This window comes from Microcebus murinus, chromosome 10 (genome assembly GCF_040939455.1).
Source record: "Microcebus murinus isolate Inina chromosome 10, M.murinus_Inina_mat1.0, whole genome shotgun sequence".
Lineage (NCBI taxonomy): Eukaryota > Metazoa > Chordata > Mammalia > Primates > Cheirogaleidae > Microcebus > Microcebus murinus.
The window spans coordinates 79,524,317-79,546,303 of NC_134113.1; the positions used below are offsets into that span (position 1 = coordinate 79,524,317).

Here is a 21,987-nt window from a genome sequence, read left to right on the forward strand (position 1 = left end):
GAAAAAGTGATTAAGTAGAACCATGCAAGTTAGGGACTGTCTGTACTATGTTTTTTTTCCTATATGTACATACCTATAGTAAAGTTTAATTTGTAAATTAGGCACAGTAAGAGATTAACAACCATAACAAATAATAAGATAGAACAACTATAACAATACACTGTAATAGAAGTTATGTGAGTGGGGTCTCTCAACATATCTTATTATGTGCTCTCCTTCTACGTGCAGTGGTGTGTGACGACACGATGTCTATGGGATGGGATGAGGTGAGGTGAACGATGTAGGCATGTGACATAGTGCCAGGCTACTGTTGACCTTCTGTATTCCTGAATCTGTGTAACCATCCCTTGCTTGCAGTAAATATCCTGGTGTCACTCACTTTAGGGGAATCCCTTGTTGAAATCTTCACATAGGCTCAGAGTTTCCTGTTGCGGCCACATTGCCGCCAGTCAGAATACATTTCCTTTTGTGTCTTCCAGCCATAAATTTAATGCCTTTTCCATCTTAACCGAGCAACTACCGTGCACGCAGCCATCACTTTTGCCATTTGAGGTGCAACATCGAACCCAGCGTGAATGTCTTTTTCCTTCTTCACAATTTCACAGACAGAAGATTCGATCTTACTATAGATCTTAGCAACCTCAGCATATGATTTTTTTTTCTCTTGCCTTATTAGGTCTTGAACTTTCACCTTTTCACTTAAACCACTTAACGGCTTTTCTTTGTCATATCCAAATTGCCAGCATCACTACTCTTGTGCTTTGGGGCCAGGAGGCAGTAAAGACGGGTTCCTTGAACACAAGCACTGTGACACTGTGACAGCAGATCTGATGACCAAGATGGCTGCCGAGTGACTCCCAGGCAGGGACTGGGTGCAGCACGAGGACGGACACTGGACACAGGGGGGATTCACGTCCAGGCAGATGGAGCAGGACAGCATGAGATTTCATCATGCTACTTATAATGGCGTACAATTTAAAACACAATCCGTTTATTTCTGGAATTTTCCATGTAATTTTTCGGACCGTGGTTGACCGCCAGGAACTGAAACCCCCAAAAGTGAAACTGTGGACATGGGGGGGACTACTGTAATTGCATGCAGGGACAGTATGAGTATATTATAGCTATTATTTATCAGTATACTATTAGCTTTAAGGAATTATCTCTATTAAAAACAAATGGCCATAGAAAGATCTCTATGGTTTTTTTTTTTTTTAAAGATACTGCTAATTCTGCTGTATCTGTTAAAGTCTCATTTGAAATCAACAACTTTTAGTGGTCAGAGCTAGGAAACATGTTGTTTGGGGATATAAATTTATTTTACCTTGCACCTCTTTTACCTTTTACCAGGGTAAAATAAGTTTATTTTACCCTGCCCTGAACTCCAGACACGCATTCCTGGTTGACTGCCGGGTAGCTCCACGTGGCACATGTAAAACTGAGTTTCTGGAGTGTCCCTCGGACTTTTTGCCCCCTGAAGTCTTCCCCTGCTTAGTCACAGGCAAATTCTGTCCTTCCTATTGTTTGGAACCAAAACCTCATCATCATCATCATCATCCTCAACTCCTCTCTTTCACATATACCCCACGTCTAACCCCTGACCAAAACAGCCTTCAGGATATTTCCAGAACCTGGCCAGCCCTCCTCATCTTCACTATTTCCAGTCTGGTCGAGCCACCATTATGTCTCACTGTGGCTGTTGGCTCCTAACGGGACTTCTGCCCTTGTTCTCCTTCCATCTTTTTACAGACGGCAGCCAGGGTGAGCCTGTGCTTGGGTAGATTATGTCGTCCTCTGCTCAGGGCCCTCCCTCCAGTGGCTTCCTACCTCAGGGGACTGCTTGCTGTGACCCGGGAGGAGCAGAGTTAGCCCTCACCCCCTCTCCATGCTGACTTCCCCTTCCACCTTCATCCTTCTCCTTACCCTGCACCACCCTGCCCATGGCTCCTCCTCCAGCCTAAGTCACCGCCCTTCTTGGGGCCTCTGCTCTTCTGCAGGGTTTCCTCAGCCTGGGGTGCACTTTGATCTGATGCCCACATGACTCATTCCAGCGCTTTCTTCAGGTCTTGACTCAAATGGTACCTTCTCTGTGAGGCCCTTCCTCCCACCCTATGTAAAATTCCATCTAGCCCTCCCTCAAACGCTTGCTGTCCTTCCTCATTTTAATTTTTCTCCTTAGCATTTCCCTAACTTAGTGTGTGTGCATATACACACACACATATACATCTATATATTTATCTTGTTTCTTTTTCTTCTTCCTGACTAGAATATTAGCTGCGTGAGGGCAAGGGGCTCGGTCTGTCTTGTTTGCTGCTCTGTCTCTAGAGCCCAGGGTGGTTCCTGGCAAATGGAGACATTCAATAAATATCTGTTGAGTAAATGAGTAACCCAAGGCAGATTTTGGCTGGTGTTCTGTATTTGTGGCCAGACGAGTCCTAAATAATAAACATTGTTTTTTTCTGGAATTCCATGTAGGCAGCTTTGGGGTTAAAGTAAAATTCTTGCTAAATTATTTCTAGTATTCATTCCTACTCTCCCTGAAGTATTTGTCTGCCATGGTACATCTATCACGTCGTTATTAATTAATCACAAGTCTTTTGAATCTATTTACTCAACTTTTATTCAACACCAAATTATGTGCAGGTCACTGTATGGGACTCATAAGAGACATGATCTTCCTTTTTAAAGACACTTCCAATTTAGTAAGTAACTAGCAAATATCCACATAGAAGGGCAATTTTCAAATATAAGAGAGGGCTGTTTAAGGAGGCGTTCATAGAACACTAATTGAGAATTTTTTGGAAAAATATGCTATCATCCCATCCAGTGGTTTTCAGGTGGGAATACATAAATAACTTGGGTATTTTAAGCAAGATTTCCCATGTGATTTCATTAATCCACACAACCGTCCATTAAAAACTATTGACATGACGGATGTGTGTGTACATATTGTGCTTTCAAACACAATTGATACTCTATTCATCAGGGCCTGCCTAGTATACTCTTCCTGTGTAATTAAAAGTTCGCTAACTCAAAGAAATATTACCAATCTATCAGCGTTGGGGTAACAGTCTATATCCATATTAAAAGTAAATATATACATATATATTTAATTATACTATTTGTTGTTTAGGAAACAGGGTGTTTTCATTGTTTGTTTTGGTTTTTGGGTTTGTCAGTGAGTAAAGTCACCACCTGATCTGCCACAATGTCTGGCTTTTTGGGCATGCGTCGTAGCCAGACTGACCTTTTGCCATTTGCAGCTCCATGGGCATTTATGTACCTCGAAATTGGGGTTTCCCCACCAAGGTGTGAGCCCCCCACAGGCCACACTGCTCCTGTGCGTCCTATTTGGGATTGCCGCTCAAGTAAAGATTACACTGGTGCAAAGTTTACAGACTAATTTTCTTGATTTGTTCCATTCTACCTGACAAATGCCCTCCTTGGAAGTTTCATTTATTTCAACTTTGGGTGGAAATTTTAGGCACTTCTCTTTCTGATTAGTTTCCTGTTGCTGAACAAACTGAGAAGTACAAAACTTTAATTCTATTTTCCTTGTTCATATAAACCGTGCCATCATCGATTTGATGTCACTCTCCCTTAGCAGTCAAATTCTTTGGTTTTCCTCAGTTTACTCTCTTATGCACTCTGCCTTCCTTTTAAAAAAAAATATGTCAAGAGCACTGGAACAATTAAAAATGCTTTGTCCTTGAAAGTAAAAGCAACACGAGTCTCAGTCTGGAGGTGGGTTTATCTCTGAGTTCTATGAGTTAGATGCACATGATTTACTAGTGCTGGAACCAAATGGGTTGAAAATCCTTGTTTTCCCACCAGATGGGTTATTTTAAAATATCACAAAACTTCTGAGGTTATTTACATTACAAATGTGCTTCTTCACACACATCAAGAATTGAGTACCATGTTTTGACAGTAACTCCTTTATGAAATTATATATTGCGCAAGTGGAGTAAAATTCAAGTCATTCTCAAGGGAGCAGGCTTATGAATCTGGATGAGGTCACACCTCTTTAAAGATGCAGTTTGATAATCCGACATCAAAACAAAGGAATTCTGTTAATCCTCTCACAAAAGTGCAAATTGCTAATCAGATTCCTGGGCTGGGCTAGCAGCTTGGTAAACAATGAGCTTGGCAGAAGAGCAACTTTGGGCGGATAGATAGCTGAGAGGCTTGGGATACCAACTTTGCCCCTGTGTTAGCCCAGTTGTGTCTGTTGTTTCTAAACAATTATGTGTGTCAATGGAGGTGGTTCTTGCAGTCATTGTGTCCCTGTGCTTTTCTCCCTCCGTGTTAATGGTGATGCAAATCAGTCTTTCTGTCCTTCCTTTCACTGCACTGGTGTATAGGCTACTATGCCCCTATATATTCTTTTCCCTTGGATGCATGTGTCTTTTGAATTTTCATTGCGCATTCCTCTACAAGCCCAGAGGGTTTTCCTTGCTTCCCTTAAATAGTGTGGTGGTATTTGAGGAAGGAAGAATAACTCCTAACCTAACTGATAAAGGAATCTTCTTCTGGAAGGTGTAATGATTAAGACTCTTTTTTGTTGTTGTTGTTGTTGTTGTTGAAAGTGATAACAACCCAATTTGAGGCAGTTTAAGAAGAAAAAGGCTGGAATTTGTTCCTGTAAAGGAATATAAAAAAGGCAAATAACCAAATTGGGGGAAGGACAGGAATGTCAATGGGCCTCAGGAAGAGTTGGAACCAGGGAGTCACACTCTGTCAGGGCTTGATCCCTTGCTCTTGCCTCCATGTCACTTGGAATGTCGGCTTTTCCCATTCTTGCTGCAGTAGAGACTTCTCCATATGGGAGGAAATGTCACCATTGATGACAGCACTGGAAGTTTTTAGCTCACTGTTTTCTCCATTCTACTGAAATAAAATACCTCAGGGAAGGACTCTGATTGGCTTAGATTAGATCAGATGCTTGTTCTGGACTGATCAACCATATGTATTAATGTATATCCTCATATTTGTCAGCGTATGTAGAAGGTGCTTGCTCTTTGCCATACTCAGTCTTCTTCAGACTGACCGAAATATGTAACCAGCCTGAAACATTGTAAAACCTGATGATGATTGTGTTAGCATGTAGAATTACTTTGCACATCTCAGCGCCACTCTTCTAACTTTCACTCTATCTGGCCCTCCTGGCATTTCCAACTTTCACTCAAACATGACTAAGAGTGCGTTTGAAAGTGAGAAATACAACTTCCTCATTTTTATAAGGGGCTCTCATTAAGAGAGTGCACTGTTTTGAATACTTCCAGCTAATTTCCCGTCTTCTATTACGAGAGTGTTCATAAATTATTTGGGTGCAGTGCATGTTGGGAAGGAGCGACAATTAAGAGTTCTGATCGGGGAGCCATGTTCCAATGGGTACGAGCAGTGCGCTTTTGCTGTAGTATGGGCTGCATGCAGTTGGCATATTGGTTTTCAGTCAGATGAATGATGTGGAGCGTGACAAATCTACATCTGTAAGAGGAGAAATGAGTCAAATGTAGAGGTTTGGGGCAGAGGATGGCTGGCCTGGTGGGGCCATGTTACCCACAGCCAGAGCTTTCTGAATAAGAGCACTGTCTTTTTAAAAGCAACAGGGGGTGAGGATTGAGGGAGTGCTCACAGCGGTAAGTATAACACAGCTGTGCTCTGTTTATGCTTCGGCTACAATAAAAAAGCTATAAAATGTGAGATGTCATAGCTCCACTTTGCTTTATTTATACTATTTCCTCTGAGCTCTGTCACACTGCACATTCATCTGCTAAGTTGCAGCAAGAATGGAGATTAAAATATCACAGCTCAAAATAGGAGTCAAGCGGAAGGAGATTCATCATAGCCCTATTAAAAATATGTAAATATGGGAATGAAGTCATTTTAAAGCTATACAGCCCTCCTCCTTTATGAGTTAAGATCCCTTGAGCAAGTGGTGGGCTATGCCAGGGACAGAGCTAGGGGACTTGTTCTCTGTTTCTTCCACCCATGGAAATCCTTTTAAGATTAAAGACTGTTTGAATTGCAAATTATGTATGTTTTCTTATAATCACACCCAAGTTAATGATGGCAGGAAATGTGATGCAAAACAGAAAAGAAAAATTTTGGGAATAAAGGTTGTGTATTGTTCACTTGGCCAGAATTTTAAAAATTAATGTATGAAATCTCCTTTTTAACCTCAGTTATTAATGAAATTTGAGAAACCTCTAAAAGTATCCCTAGATAGGAAAGTTCCAAGAAGGAAACCAAGATTCAGAGACATGATCCGACTTTCCAGGGTACAACTACCAATGATAAAGCAAAGACTGGAAGCAAGGACTTCCTCCTAAAACTTTGCTGGTAAAACAACTTCTTTTAGCATTTCCTGGATCTGTAGTCCTGACAAAAATTTATTTCACTCTCTTTTCTCTATGATGTGCTTAAGAGAGTAAGGGATAAAGTTTTTAGATAGAAGCTGTGATATATCTCAAATGCTGTTAACAAACCCTCTACACTCTCTTCGCTGTGCTGCTGAGTTGTTCTTGATTTTTTTTATCTTATTTTCCAAATGTGCCATTGCTATCGTAGCAATAATAAAGACCAACCCTGCCACTACTTTAAGTCAACTAATTTCCTTTATCTATAGAGTGAAATGAATAATGATTATGTCCTCCAATTTCAATTTTGCCTGCATCTATGTACTGCTACCTCGTGATAAATTTTCTGTAACTTTTTTTCTGCATTCTTATTTAACTTTAGTTTCATAAATGGTTATGTTAAGTATTTTTGGTACACAGTGATTCTAGAATTTCTTTTGTCATGCACTTTTCACTGTGTTTTAATTGTATCCTTTTGGATGCAATTAATAGAGGGATCAGAGCTAGCTGAAGGCTTTCTAGCTGTGTGAACGTGAGCACATTTCTTAGTCTGTGCCAGTTTTCTCATCTATAAGATGGGTATAATAAAAGTACCTCTCCCATAGGATTGTTCTGAGAATTAAGCTAGACACATAGTAAGCAAGCGTGTAGGATAGTGTCTACTCATAGTAACTACTATAAAATATCAAAGTGTTTGCTGTTGTGATTATTATTGATCACCTGAGTCTCACTTAATATCTGTTTCTTTCTTCCCCTGCTACCAATTCTCTACTGTGATTGGCAAATCAGTTAACATTTTTATGACTTCATTCACGAATTGGAAGTGTTAAGACACAATCAGAGTTTACCATCTACTTAAGGGAGAAATATTACAGCAGGATGGAACTTTAGAAATTGTGTAGGCCAGCCCTTTAATGTGCTGAACGTAATACCCTGAAAGATCAAGTGACTTCTCCAAGGACACCCAGCTAGCTTGGTAGCACGCAGAGATAGGACCAACAGATCCCAACGGCAGTTTGCAATGTAACACTCCTACCTCCATAGGAACACTGCTTCCTCCTTTGTTAGACAGAAAAATGCGGAGGTTCTTGGAATTCGGAAAAAAGAACCACAATGCACATTTTAAGGTTTAAATTAGGCAAGTTGCCACAGTATCTCAGATTTATTGCAATTTGAGATTTCAGATCATTTATCTTTTCGGCAGACTTCACAAGAGAATGCTAGGAAATATACTTTAGGCTGGCAGAGAAGGACAAGTGGTCATCTTTCTTACAGACTCTTAGGAAATTGATGTTCTCGGTTCCTTTTGTATGGTGAGTGGGGTAACATGTAATTTTCAATAGCATGGGAAGAAAGGGACCTGGTAGAAAACGTAGAAAGAAAAAAAAAAGATTTTTTTTCACAATGGTCAGAATAATTTAAATAGGGAAATGTCTGCTAACATATTGTAATCATTTTTGAGACACATCTAAAGGGATCCAAATTCATACACTTTCACTCTGATATACAAGGAAAATAGAGCTGTTTCCATGATCTACGCTGGCTCCTGAGCTCCTGCCTTGCTGGGCAGGTTGAAAGGGAGTAAAACATGAATACAAAATAGCAAATTGTTTTGTTCGGTTTGTTAGTTTCTCCATTTCCCTGTCTGGTTCCCAGGACTAGGGTGGGGTGAGCGAGGGGCCTAAGATTCAGAATATCTGAAGTGCCACTCTCAGGTGTCAGCCTGCACCTGCAGGATCCTGAGAGTGCCGCCTCCTTAACATTATGTCCCAACCTGGCTGCTTCCAAACTTCGCCGGTGCCAGCCCTGCCCCTGTCCCAGCTAAAGAAACCATCTCTGGGGAGTCTGTATGACATGACCGCGGCTGGCACGGACAGTGTGCGTGCTGGTCCTTGCGCTGACCTCTGTATCCTTCCTGGCTTCTGCCCCCTGGTCTTGTCTCTACCCGGGGCCCTCTGTCCTTTTTGAATCGGCTGCTGATATAAGTGGCCCCGCCTGGACTTTGAGCTGGTGCAGCTGCTGTGACTGCCATTGCCTTTGGACTTGAAGTCCTTCTCTTTTCCCCATCCCGGGGCTTTCCCAGCCTTGCTCTGTGTTGTGCACGTGTTTGTGTTTGTGGAGGTGGAGAGGGTGGAGCAGAGCATAGGAATTTCACAATCGCTGCACATGCATGCCACCTGTGAGGAATAAATAACCAATCTGAACTCAATCCGTCAGATGTTTACCCTTCACCAGTGATTTTTTTCATTTCTCCTTCGCCAAGCTACATGGATATGAGGTGAAAGGCAGGGATTCCCTGTGCCACCCCCAAACCCAGTGATGTCCAGGAAAGAGGAGTGAGGCCACAGGGCCAAGCCTGGCTTGCTTTTATCCAGCTGATATACTTCTGCCTACCCTCTCGGAGGCTAAATATCAAGACCTGGAACAAGCCGGGACCCTACCTGCAAGCTCTTCACCTTACTTCTGCCTCTGTCTTTGCCCCAAATTCTCTCCTCTTCCTCCCTCGGTGTGTGGGAGTTTCCCCACCAGCTCTGTTTAATATCCACAATTTGCTTTTGTTTTGTGAAGGGCAGTGGAAATCTTCACTGCTTTTTACTCTCAGATTCTGTCATTGAAGATTGTTGTCTCACTAAAAATTTCAAAGGTTAGCTCTGAAACTCAAAGCTGACTAGAGGCCAACCTTTGTTTACATAGTAGCCGGCTTCCTCCTGATAGGAGAAAGGCCATCAATCCAGGGATGGGGGACAGTAAGAATGAGAATTATAGGATATGGAAATGCATTTGAAGATATTTCAGAGAGTAATGCACCTGTTACAGGTAGCAAACATCTTAATTTTAAAAAGTAAATAATTTTAATACTCATATAGTCATGCTTTAATAATCTATCTCTATATATCAAAACATCACATTCTACTTCATAAATATAATATGAGTATGATTTGTCAATCAAAAATAATATTAATAAAAAAAATAAAATAAGGCATGAACCTATAATCCCAGCTACTCTGGCTGAAGTGGGAGAATCTCTTGAGATCAGGAGTTCATGGGCAGCCTGGGCAACACAAAGAGACCCTGTCTCACAAATAAATAAATAAATAATCTATTCATCGTGGTGATACAAATGCAGATTCAATCCAGTTGTTTGTTATACCCTGCAAATGTTTAATAAAAAGAAAAATATCTTACTCAAATTCACCAAATTTTCATGAATCACATCACCAAACTATCAGAATTAAAAATAGGAAAATTGAAATTTGGGTGTCATTTTTATGGTAAATCTCAGTTTTCCATGTAAAGTTCGGAATGATTATAACATTTCATTCCCTTTGTATTTAGTAGTAAATTCATTCCAAGTAGCACATACTTTGGTTTACATTTATATCAGTCTATTTTCTACAATAGACTGATAAGTTGTTAAGTAATAATACTCAATTTAAGTATTTCTTTGACACCTTGGAAAATTATTTTAAAATACCAAGGAATGGTCACATATATGAGAATGCAATATTGTTCTCACTTTGACTTTTAATTTGTTAACGTTCTTGTTTCTTGTATTTAAAAATTAGCACGTAGCTATTATTTATTTGAATATAAATATTCCATTTTATTGCCCCTCCCCCACAAGCATGGAAGGATGTACTAAATATTCTAAGCAGAGGATGAAAATATGTGTTTGATTTTAGGTAGAGAATCTAGCTACCGCTCCAGTGTCTCTGAGAGTTCCTGTATGGCTGGTTCCCTGGAGTGTCTACTCTGGGCCAGACCACCAGGAGCTCATGATTAGGATAGTGGGCATAGGGACTATGAGGAATTCTTGTCACAGCATACCTAAAATGTGTTGGGTACCACAGGTTATTTCATGGACTGCAAATCTTTATCTCCCAGCCTAATTCCTACTCCCAACTTAGAATACTCTCTCCTTTCACTATGTATGTATCCTCTATATCCTACCCTATGGGGAGGATTAGGTCCAGGTTTAGCTTGTCCCAAAGGACCTACCCATTCATAACCATTTGTTGACTTTAGAAATTTAGGGTGCACGTGCTTCTGGAATTCTCTCCCTATTTTCTGTTTTTGGAAGATGCAGTCATGCAATCCCATGCAATTTTAATACAATATGACAAATTTTATTATATGATTAGATACAGTGTTTTATGGAAGCGTAGAAATGGGACACCCCATTTTTCCTGGGAGGGTCAGAGGGCTTCCCAGAGGAGTGAAGCCTGAGTTAGCTTACAGATTAATCATGGTCTTCCAATTGAACAAGATGGGAAGTATATTTTTGGAAGAGCAAAACTCAGCGAGGGGCAGGACCTTGTCTATCTTAGCCACCATTTTATCTCTGTCACCTTAGCATATCGTACACACTTAAATAGTACATCAATGAATGAATGACTTTATCTCAAAGGCCATTGAAATTTGCCATTTTGAGCAGGGCACTAGATAAGATTTGTGTTTTAGAAAAAAAAATATGTACCATTGTAGTAAGTGAATAAAAAGGGAATGAGATAAAGAACAACTGTAATAACATATTCTGAAGATATTCTACAAAACCTCTAGCAAGAGATTCCTTTTAAATGACCACCAAACTTACTCCAAATAGTTAGAGGTTCTGTGTACTCTGCACTGAACACATGATAGTTTTAAAAGTTTGTTTCAAGAAGGAACAATCATTGCCTACTTTCACCCTTTAAAAAGGCCTAAGAAGATTTGGAAGTAATTCACTGCATATTTAAGAGCTGCCTTCTCAATGCTTTCTAAGAGACGGACAGTTGACTTTTTCTAATGACCTATTGTATAGGCAATGAATACAGCCTAGTACCTCGTTTTGTATTTGTAATTCATAGTGGGTCCATGAATCGTCAGTATTGAGAATAGTAATCTGGGGCTTATATGGTGAAAGACACATGGCCCATAACTGATTCTTGTTTTCAGAGTGAAAAACTGAAGAAAAGCCAAAAAAAAAAAAAAAAAAAAAAGGCTTACAGAATCCTGTGTTCCTGTGCAACAAATTATTACAAACTTAGTGGCTTAAAACTATGCCCATTTATTAGTTCACAGTTTTGAAGATCAGGAGTCCAAGCATGGCCTGGTAAGGTTTTCTGCTCAGGATATCACGAGACTGAAATCAGATTTGGCCAACGTGAGTTCTTGTCTGTAGCTCTGGGGAAAAATCTGCTTCCAAAGTCATTCTCTTGTTGGCAGAATTTGGCACTTGGGGGTAGTAGTACTTAGGTCCTTGTTTCCTTGCTGGCTGTCAGCTAGAGGTTGCCCATAGCTCAAAGAGGCCATCTATATTCCTTGCCATGTGGCCTTTTCTATCCTGAAGACATCAATTGATTTGTTAAATCCTTTTCATGCTTCCGGTTTCCATCTTCCTTTGTTGTAGACTTCTAGACTAAGATTTAGAAGATATGTGATTAGGTTAGGTCCACCCAAATAATCTGTCTTAAAGTTTATGTGCTATATATATATTTTTAATTATATGTATACACACACATATATATTATAATCACATTCCTAGGGATTATGCAGAACATATTCACCAGTTGGGGGGGATCTTGGGGACTGTCTTACTATTCTGCCTATCAAATTATTATTTGTAAAAAAACTTTTGGCCGGGTGCGGTGGCTCACGCCTGTAATCCTAGCACTCTGGGAGGCCCAGGCGGGCGGATTGCTCAAGGTCAGGAGTTCAAAACCAACCTGAGCGAGACCCCGTCTCTACCATAAAAATAGAAAGAAATTAATTGGCCAACTAATATATATATATATATATATAAATCAGCCGGGCATGGTGGCTTGTGCCTGTAGTCCCAGCTACTCGGGAGGCTGAGGCAGGAGGATCACTTGAGCCCAGGAGTTTGAGGTTGCTGTGAGCTAGGCTGACGCCACGGCACTCACTCTAGCCTAGGCAAGAAAGCGAGACTCTGTCTCAAAAAAAAAAAAAAAAAAAAAAAAAAAAACTTTTAAAAATAAGGTTGCAAACAGTCTCTTGCATAGTGAAACCAAAGCACTCAGGAGGAACACATGAAATATATGATTTAATTAATATTTTGCTTGAAAACCAGTACATCTTTTAATGAGTTTGTTTTCTTACATCTGACTTTGACAGATCTATTATAAATAATCTTTAGAAATTTACATGTGTGTGATTTATTCACTTCTAAATATTACTACTGTTTACATTACCAAAAAAAAAAAAAAATCCAAACCCCAGAACCATTTTCATATCTACTATTGGGAATGAGGAGAAGGGGTAGCTTTTAGTTTGTATAAGAAGAAATAAACAACAGCATATAATGTATACAAAAATACTAACAAGTAGCATATAATGTATACAAAAATACTAACAAGTCAAAGTGAGTTTTAACAGTGAGGTCTTTGTTAAGTTCACTTGAGTGGTAAAGTAAGTTATCTTTCAAAGTCTTTTGGACTTTCTGGATTTAAAGGAAGGTCGGAGAGTTTGACTAACCATACAGTTAGTCGGTGTCAAAGTTATAGAGAACCAGTTCTGCACACAAGTCTACCCTCACTTTTGACACCGATTTCAAGTTCAAGGGGTTCCTAAAATCGTTCTCTGGTTTGACAATTTGCTTGAAAGACTCCCAGAACCCATTGAAAGCTGTTATACTCACAGTTACAATTTATTACAGACAAAGGATGCAGTTTAAAATCATTGAAGGGAAGAAATACTTAAAGTAGAGTCTGGGGAATTATCTAAGGTGGAACTTCTATTGTCCTCTCACCATGGAGTCAGGACACCTTACTGTCCTGGCACTGGTATGTGAAAATATGCACAGAGCATTGCCAACCAGGAAAGATCACCTGAGCCTTTGGTGGCAGAGTTTTTATTGGGACTTGACCATATGCTGTCCACATGGCTGACTTTTAGTCTCTAGCCCCTTTTGAATGTTGATGTTGGGCTGATACCATTAGTTTCTACTCCCTTTTAGAGGCAAAACCGATATTGCATGGCTCCAACCACCCATCATAAATCACATTGTTAGATTGTTCAATGGCCAAAGCCTTCAGGCAAACAAAGATATTCCCATGACATTTTGAGTTCCAGGAGATTACCTTCTGGTAGCCAAAGGCAAATGCCTCTCTCTCTTTGGTCAAGTTTAATTCTTCACTATGGTGATGGGGAGGGAGAGAAAGAGGAAGACAGTATACTCTGTGTCAGGCAGTATGCTAAGCTTTGTCTCCCTTAGTCCTTTGAACAACATTATTAGAAAGATCTATAATTGTACTTATTTTACAGATTGCTGGATTTAGCAGAATTGAGTAATTTATCCAAGACCATGTGAATAGTAAATGGCAGAACCTGGAATGAGACCTCCAAAGGACGTGATCTCAAACACTTCACTGGGTTGCTTCCTCCAAAATAAGAGTATAATAATGTGCAATGGAATAAGCATTTAGAAGCAATTATTCCTGAGAATTGAGTTTTCAGAATAAAGTTGTCATTTAAATTTTTAAGAAAGTGCACTACTCATCTAATATAATGTAATAACGTATCCATTATAATGTATATAAATTATATGTATAATAATGATACAGAGGAAGGAGGTTGATATAGAGAATGGTTATTTTATTCAATTCATATCTTCCGAATGGATTCCAATCAACACTGTATCATTTCATTAATTCAAACCCACTTACGGGATGTGTGTTATATCCCAGGTGCTGTGCTGGCCATTGGTAACCCAAAGATGATGGAAAATAAGTTCCTGCCCACAAGGAGTTAGCAATCCACTGGGGTATGTAAAATGTTTATTTTATTATTTTTAATATGTTTGTTAAACAAAACATAGCTGAATATGTAAGAAATGTTTTGCATGCAAATTTTACAAGCATTTGGAAGAATCTTTTTTTTTTTTTTTTTTTTTACTGGATACGCTAATGCTAAAGAAAGTTGATAATTTGGAGATTGTTTTTCTTGTAATCAAATCAATGAATTAAACTCTTTCAGCTTCAATTTTTGTAGATTCCATAGAAATAGGATGGATTTTTAAATAGGAAAACTACTTATAAAAAATCCCACTAAGACTTGTATGTCTTTCTTACACTTGTAGGTATTTCCTACACTTGTGTGTATTTGAAGGCAAATGATAGCAGCATAGGAATGCCACCAAAACACATCATACATAGCAATGTACATTTCTTCTTCACCTATATAACATTGACTATTCTGCTTTTTGTTGGTCACTTTCGTGATAATTGCTATCTTTCATCATCTTCTACTTCATCAATTTCTCCAAATGAGCAAAGTCTACATGTGATAAAGTAGGTACCCTTGCTTAGTTAATGCTGATTTTTGCCAAAATATGTATTTTTAGTCATGATAAAATTATAACAGTTTATTTTAGCATTTTGAGGTCTAGGAAGAAAAAGAAAAATATAATAGTTTATGCTTAACAGTAAACCATACAGTATGCTGGGAGTAGTCCTGAAGCACTAAATATAGTAAATACTATCATTATAAACAAGGAATATTTTATTCCAATGATACATTCTATATTTTATAGCTTTATATGGGGGGATAGAATTAAATAATAAAATAAGAAATTTAAGTTGAACCTAACATCCAGTAGTTCATGAAGATGGTACATAACCCTAACAATAATGTATTTGGGCATATTTACTTAGTGTATTAATATGCTACCAAGATTAATCATCATAACTGCTGAGAGTGCAGTTCTGATCATTTAAAAATGTTTTAAAACTCAAACCAGGAAAGAACATGCCTCTTTTGGCAATATGATTTTAATTTTTTAAAGCATTTATTACATAAACCATATCCATCATCTTTGCTTAGATAAATGTTGTGGCAATTTTTTGAATGAACGTCTTGGTTCCCTAAAGAAATTATGGATACACTATAAATTTACAAATGAAAGGCCATTCATCAGAGTTATAAATATGAGCAGAATATCTATTGGCTTTTGTGTATGGTTAGTACTGCAAAAGAATATAGATATTGTCATACTTACATGGTGTCATAACATTGGCAAAGTGTTGAGAACAACATGCAGTATTTTTTGAATAGCGTGGCATTTCTTTGAATTACTGCTGGCAACAGAACATAAATCAGCCGTAATGATAGATATTCCAAAGATGTTTATTAATCTATTCATTTAATTTAAAATACTCACACTTGGCATTTATAGAGCCAGTTCAAAGGAAGTGGCAAGTGCTTCTAAGCCCCAGCAGTTACTTTTAGGGGCCCCATAATTATGTCAGTTAAGTCTACTTGGAATTGAGATCAGAATGCATAAAAATCCTTTCCTACTAATCTATGCTAAAGATACTTGTTTAACCAAAATATATTTTCTTGTGTGTGTCTAAACAAAACTTCAATTTATTTCACCATTAAATGAAACTTATTATATGACTTTTCTCTTTGAATACTCAGTTTTTAAAATCTATTTTTCTTCCTCCCTTTTTTCCTTTTTCACTCCCTATCTCCCTTCTTCCCTTTGTTTCTCTGTCTTTCTCTTTCTCTCAATGAGAAAATAATCCTGCCTTGTGTAAGCTTTGATGAAAAAACGACTGGAAAACTGACAAAATTCCTACGTACTAAATTAATAAATAGCACATGGCATATGATTTTGACAATATGGAGTAAGATTAAAAACAGGTAGAATGGACTCTGCAGTCAAGAGTACAGATAGGAGAATTTATATTAGATAGGAAGGGTCAGAGAAAGCCAGTAATAGTTAAGCTGAAGAAGGAGTCCAGCAATGTAAATGTTGTGGAGAAGGATGGTATGTATGTGTGTGCATGTACCTTATTAACATATGAAAAATCTGGGCACAGAGCTAATATCTGGATTCCAAAAAATGTAAACAGGACTCAATTTCTCTCCATCTCTCAGCTTCCACTAATATGATGGCTTCAGTCTCTGGCTTCATTTGGTAGCAAGATGGTGGCAGGAGCATTGCTTCCACTGGAACTTTCTCTCAGTCAAGCTGAAAAAGAGAGGGCCTCTTTCCCAGAAGCCCTATTGAAATTCTCTTTGAACTAACTTGCTCTCATTACATGATGGACTTATCCTGTGTGCTTCTCTTGGAGCAGAGGGTAGAATCGGTTTTTAAATTTTCCATGGAGTAGGTGTTGGATTTGTATCCCAGAGGGAAATGGGGTACTTTTAATTGCATGGATGCTACATGGCAAAAAAAGAATGGTTTGCTGCCCTGAAAAATCACAATGGGTACATATTTGTGAAGTTTTGTCCGTAATTCTAGACGCTTGTGCATTTCCTATTGGATTCCAGGTTAGAAAACTACAAAAGTGGCATTGAATCAATGCCTTCTGGAACAAACAAAAACCAGCATTGATATCCATCACAATCTAGGACAATGAGTTCTTACTAGGAATATTTCTTGCATAAAGAGACCAAATGAGTATAACATATAACTAATAGTTTAAATGATGATATCAAATTAGGAGTAGAAAGAAGTTACATCGTTTTGTTAGCTAAAGTGGAAATGGACGGTTCAGCCTGAGGTGGAGCTTTCTTTAGTATTATTTGTATAAGAAAAAGAGGCAAAATATTTTATTCAAGGTAAGGACTTTCTAAGAAGACCTATGTTTTAAAAAAAGAAGGTTTCTAATGTTGGTTCAACAACTTTTATTGCTATGGGAGCTTATGTCTGTATGCATCCTAAATCCCTTCAATTTAGTTCAGTTAAAAAAGTATTAATTAGGTCTATGAAAGTAATTTGTAAAGGAAATCATTTTTGATAATTGGACCACATTGCCTGTTGATTTGCTGATTTTTTTTGTCTTTGTAGCCATATTTTATTTTGGAACATGTTGGCGAAGTCAGTTATTTTCTCAATAATTATTTTTAATTGAGAAGTTTAGAGAGAAATGGTAGAAGGTTCGGGTCAATCATAGGAAAATGTGGATACTTATAAAATGCCTACCTAGGGATTATTTTTCATTGATATTGGGAAGCAAATAACTTTTTAACAAGGTGAGGACTAGAGTAGGCAATCACTGAGATGGAAGTCATAATTATGCTTTATTTTTACATAGGTTCCTCAGTTTATTGGCAAGAAGGAGTTAGTCTGGGGTTTTAAGTTGCTTCACTGAGCACAACAGGAGTTTTTCTTTTTAAGTGAATCAAAATATCAAAAATGGGAAAGAATTCCATGCTTACCAGATTTTTTAAAAGAATAAACATGTTAAATGAAAAAAGGGAACACTGTGTCACTTTTTGTCTCTTTGTACAAATAAAAACTCTCTGAAGTTAGCACTATTCCTCATGAATGGATAAGCTTTTTAACCAAAATCTTCCATTTATGACTAAAAGGGAGTGAGTTGTTACTGCTCCTTGTTAAGTTTAATACCCCCAGTTGTGAAGAAGTACATCATTTTTTCTCCTACCAATTAATGCCTCTGAAATATAGCTATTTTGGGCAACGACCAGTTTTCAAAATATTTCTACAAAGGCCATAGTGTATCTGACTATTCAGATTAACATGTTATTTAAAAAAACAAAAACAGAAACAAAAAAAACATCTTCCCCAAAACCTCTGTTTACCACCAGTTCTTACTTCAGTTGAGAGGTTTGTGGATCTCTTCTCACTGTGTGTGTGCGTGGTTTTTGTTTTGCTTTGCTTTCTAGATTACAACCTGTCTTTACACACTGTCAGTTGTCTGTGACTAGGAAATAACAGGTAGTTCCTTCCCTGAACACTAGCTTACAGATTTTCTTGCTATACATTCTTTATTCTGTATTACAAATTCAAATTTAATTTTAACTGAGATAGGGAAGTGCTTCTCTCTGTAGTAATATCAGTCATCAATAGAGTTTGGAGGAGAAGTGAATTTCTCACTTACATAAAGAATAAAGGACAAATTTATTCTTAATGTATAAGAAAAATTTTGTTATTCTTCAACTTTGGCTAAAACAAATCAGTGGATATTTTTAAGGCTGTGGGTTAAGGCAGGACAAATATGTCATATCTGTCATCCTTTCTAAAAGCATAAATAAGATAGAGGACCAAAAAACTGTAAGAGAAGTCCAAATAATGTTTTTCTTATGCTATGTCCAGTTCAGCTGTGTAGGTGTGAGTTTCACATAAGATTAAATTCTTTTACAGATGTGAATTGTGAAAACATTCCCTATTATAAATTTGAAAGGCTTTTTAGGGAGAAGAATGAGTTTAAATCCAGGACCCCAAAGCATAGACTTCTAAAGACATATGCCTCTGCAAACAGGACATGAGCTGAGGAGTGAACAGCGAGAGAGAAAATCCACATACATATTTGAGTTTCACTTTAGGACTCTTGATAGCTTTGGTCACTGGGAATTTTCTCTAACTGGGAGTCACAGAGACAAAACAGATAATCTAAATAATCTTTCCCAGGTTTTCTAAAAGTGCCTGGAGATGAAAACATGTCAGACAATCGTTCCAATAGGGCCTGAAGGGTTTCTGTTTGTTTGTTTTAAATCCATTCTTTCTGAGCAGGAAATAAAAAAAAAAAAAAAGCTTGAGGTTGGTGACAGATTTGGGTTCTTGCCACATTCCCAGCTCACTTCATGGACATCTCTTCTACTTCAGAGAAAGTTAATACTTTCCAGAGATGTTCCATAGGTATTCTAAATCATACACCAGACACCTGCTCCTATATATGGGTATGTTATTCACCTAGGATGAATCAGAGTTGATTTTTTTTTTTTTTTTTTAGTGTGCTTCCTTTCAAAAACCTCATTAATCTCAGTGTGCAGAATTTAGGGGGAAAGTTGTGTTTTGCCAGTTGACACTGTTTAATGTAAATGATTTATGATTATTCCTTATGTATACACAACAGGCACTTTATAAATTGGATTGTCCTAGGAGTAACACGATACATAAATGTTATTGCTATAAATTCTACAGTTGGCTATATATTTTGTATCATGTAACCCAGTTGGCTTATAAATGCTGACTATTTCAACCTGCTCTTTCTGCTTAGTATTTGTAAATGGCGACTTAGGTAAGCCTAACTGAGATGTATACAGAGGCACTCAAATTGCAAAAGAACGGGACACACTGGCACCTCTCCAGCATGGCTTCTGGCTGTGTTCCAGGGGCGATGGCAGAAAGGAGAGAGTGTGAGAAGGGAAACTGAAACTATATGTAGCAAAAAAAAATGAATCTACATTATTATTTTTTGCCCAGTAAAGTCAAGAGTTAAGTGAGAAAGGGGGAAACGCAGAGAAAACAAGAGAAAAGCATTAGTAAAACCAATTCATCAAAATTTTGTTCGATTTTGAAATTGACCACTTCACAGGTAAATTTTTTATTAAGTAACGTGAATTAAGGATAAAAGGAATACTGGCTCAGTAATTATAAATATATTTTAATATCAATAAATATTTGATATATTTTTATTTAGTGTGTAATAGACATAATACTATTTGATTACTTTTTTTTTTTTTTTTTTTTTTGCATTTCTGTGAATGAAGTTGTTTGAAGAATGGCGTTTTAGAAATCCCTTAATTCTACTGGTGGATCAAGACATGTTATTACATGTACAATGCTGTTATCCTAATGGCCCTCATTTTCTACCATGGTCTTAGCTTACTGTGATTTTCTTTCTGAGATCCTAAAGAATTTGAGAGAAAAACCTCTGAATGATTGGTCATTGTAGAGCCAAGTAATTGTTAAATACCAAACTCATCTAACGCGTTGAGTGAGAGGTGAAAGAGTATCACCCGTCTAAATGACCAGCCAGGTTAATGGCAATTTCTTTCTAATCCTGGTGTCAACTACTTACCTGATCACCCAGTCCTAGCATCAGGGCTGATTTGAAGTGTACCGTGCACTAATTTGTGTAAAGAAGAACTGGGCTGTGAAGAATTCCATTGTGTTTATAGTTTCTATTCTGATAGTGATTTTATAGTCCATTTTATAGGCTAAATGTTCCAGTTGATTCTCTTTCCCCACGCCCTCTTAAGTATTAATGTCTACACAATTGATCTGGTTACCCGTGAAGTCAATCCAAATCAGCTGTAACAGTGGCTGAAAATGCAAGATTAGTAATTTTAAAACCTAGAGGTTCCTGTCTTACACGAAAGGACTAAATCTTAGCAGGAAATCCCCAAGTGAAAAGATTATGGGACTGAAAGCACTCCATGTGTGTGACTTGTAATAACATTATTATTATTTTTTTTTTTTTTGGCTGTTTCACGGAAGCAAATATCCACATGTGCTGCTTATGATTTCTGTAATATACTTTTAATTGTCATGCTTTCTGGAGCTATCCTGGTGCATGCATGGGAAAGAATATACATATGCACATATCTCTATATTTGTAGCCACTATAGTCAAAACACTTATTTGCCTAGCTGATTTGCCTGCATAGTTGACTTACCCACCCATTATCAAACTCTCTAGAGGAAACAGGGCAGAAAGGTCACATAGAAGCAGTAAAGCCAAAGCTCTTTTACAAAACAGTTATTTAAGAAGCTCTCAGTGGCGCTGTTCATCTTCTGGAAGGGAGATCACTCCATTTCCTGCCCATCCTGTGTCATCAGCAGTAGCTTTGGACTCTTGGAGTAGAAGAAGAAAGCCTATTTCTACCTTGTTGCTGTCGTACCCTCAGGTAAGCCTTGATTGAAATCCCAGAGAGACATGGTGCTAGTAGAGAGCTTTGCAAACTGCAGTACCCTGTAGATTTTAACCATCACTTAAAATTTTGCTTTTTCTTATAGGAGGTTAAATTTAAAGCCAAGACCTTTAAATTTATATATATATATATAAGATACACACACACACATATACAAATATATCTATATACACACAGATAAAATCAGAAACAGTCCTTTCACCGTTTATTCACTGCAAAATACTTACAGCAACTATCATTTACTGAAGACTTTCTTTGTGTCAGGTATTGTTCCTGGGCTTTGCTTATAAGATATAACTTAAGCCTCCTGAAATACCCCGTGAAACAGGTACTATCATTTCACCCATTTACCAGCTGAGGACACTGAGACAGAGAAATTGAGTCACTTGCCACGGCCCAACAGCTAGTAAGAGGCGGAGCCAGAATTCAAACCCAGGCAGAGTAAGCCCAGGGCTGAAGCACACATTTTTCTCAGTCGATTCATGAGCAGCGTGCAGTGCTTCGTGTGTGAAAAGAATGTAGTGGGGTCATCATTTTGCAGGAATAGAATTTGAGTTATTTGTGGTTATGGCCACCGTCTCCCTCTCTCGGGCCCTGTTGTGACCATTGGCAAACCTTTTCTGAGACAGCTGGTCAAGACTGAGTAGACTGTGGCCTAGAAGAGAAAGAAATGTGCTAGCTAATACGAGGATATGACCTGAGACCTTTCTTTCACTATAACCACAGCAAACAAGCAAGCTAATGAACCATAGATGTTTAGTGTGTCATCAGCATCTTTCATTTTTGTCATCCTGGGTGGCCACCATCGAGAAGGACAGAGTGCCCTCTATGAATATGTATTTAGTACTAGATACAGCAATTTATTCTGTTGAAGAGCACTTTTATAATTTTGGTTTGGATAAATGTACAAACAATAATCAGTAGTTAGGGGTTTCAGGCTAAAATGGATGCCGTTATTAGTGATTTAACACCTTTTCCTGTGAATTCCATGCGTATTG

The 21,987-nt window shown here is 38.0% G+C and overlaps 1 protein-coding gene across 5 annotated transcripts in view; it reads left to right on the plus strand.

Moving 5' to 3' along the window:
- SOX5 (SRY-box transcription factor 5) overlaps window positions 1-21,987 on the plus strand; it is a 1,016,716-nt gene that overhangs the window by 160,034 nt on the left and 834,695 nt on the right. For all 5 annotated transcript variants that reach the window (XM_076007578.1, XM_076007575.1, XM_076007577.1 and 2 more), the window contains exon 3: window positions 14,048-14,124. The gene's annotated coding sequence lies outside the window, so the exon portion shown is untranslated. The remainder of the gene's footprint in view (window positions 1-14,047; window positions 14,125-21,987) is intronic.